Genomic DNA, 1,323 nt, shown 5'->3' on the forward strand with positions numbered 1-1,323 from the left:
AAAAGCCCCCCCCCCCCCCCCCCCCCCCCCCCGTTTGTTTTTTAAGTAAAAATCAAACCTTTTTGGAAAGCCTCTCTCCTGTGCAAGGCAGCACAAGGGAAATCAGCCTGCCTATCGGCTCCTTCACAGGCCATCTGAGCTAAGCCCCCTGGTCCACGGGGTGAGGGTCCCCTCCATCCCCAGGCATTGAGGCTAAATGGCTTGTCTGGCTCTCCTGTGGAGCAGAGAAACCCCAGCCCTGCACTCCTGAGACCAGCTGGGCCTCAGGCCAAGCTGCTGTGGAGCTGGTGGAAGAAGTCACCTCCTGGCAGAAAGTTTTGGGGACCTGCTGCATCCCCCGCGCTCCAGGCAGCCGTCAGGCTGTGATCCCTGGAGGAGGCTACCAGCATGGTCCCATCAGGTGCCATCCTGGTGCCCCACTGCTTCATTGCCCTGATCTGCAGAACTGGGACCATGTTTAGGCTGGGCAGGCACAGGAGCATGTTTCCCTCAGAAAACAGCTCATGTATTTTGCATTCTTCAGGGATGTTAGACGTTGCAGATGAAGCATCAAACACCAAAGGTGTGAGCTGCAGCCCTTTCACCCCTTTTCCCATAAAGCTGAGGTGCTCTGGTGCGGCCACAGGGATGCAACACCAAGAAGCAGGAGCCAAGAGAGGAACCAGGACATGGAGATGGCTGTCCCAGCCCAGCTGGGGTCCAGGCTTGCTCTCAAAACTTCCCCACCTCCACCTCCCCTTTGCACTCCACACAGAGCCTCCTGGCAGCCAGGAACTATGGGGGCAACTCCTGGAGAAGCCTAGACTGTGGTCTGGCATGAGCAGACCAGGAGAGCATTTGAGGAAATGGAGGCGGCAGCAGGTGAGGGACTCTGAGACCCCTTGGGAGGGCACTGCATGTGCTGCTGTACAGCAGAGACTGGAGAGACTGCAGAGGATGCCGGGGGGCATCTTCCCCCATTCCTGCGGTGACCCTCAGCACTACACCCCCCCAACCAGGGCCACCCCAGCACCGTCCCTGCTCTCTCCCAGGATGTCCCTTCACACATCTGCAGGACACAGCCCCAGGTCCCAGCACCAGCTTCCAGCCTGCTTCTTCTAGGGCACCATCCCCATCTGGCCCAGTCCAGGTCAGAAGTGGTCCACAGACACCCCTCTCTTCCTGCAGGGCAAGGGACAGCAGAGCAAGCCCCTGCTCCCCACAAGAAGTCAAAGCCAGCAAGGTGTAGCTGTTACCAGCTCCTCCCTGAGCATCAGTCTAAAATCTCCCCACTAACAAGAGTTCTTTCAGAAAGGCAGAGCCAAGAAAAGCAACACCAACCAC

Source organism: Haliaeetus leucocephalus, unplaced genomic scaffold, assembly GCF_000737465.1.
Source record: "Haliaeetus leucocephalus isolate CR32 unplaced genomic scaffold, Haliaeetus_leucocephalus-4.0 Scaffold184, whole genome shotgun sequence".
In the NCBI taxonomy this organism is placed as follows: Eukaryota; Metazoa; Chordata; class Aves; order Accipitriformes; family Accipitridae; genus Haliaeetus; species Haliaeetus leucocephalus.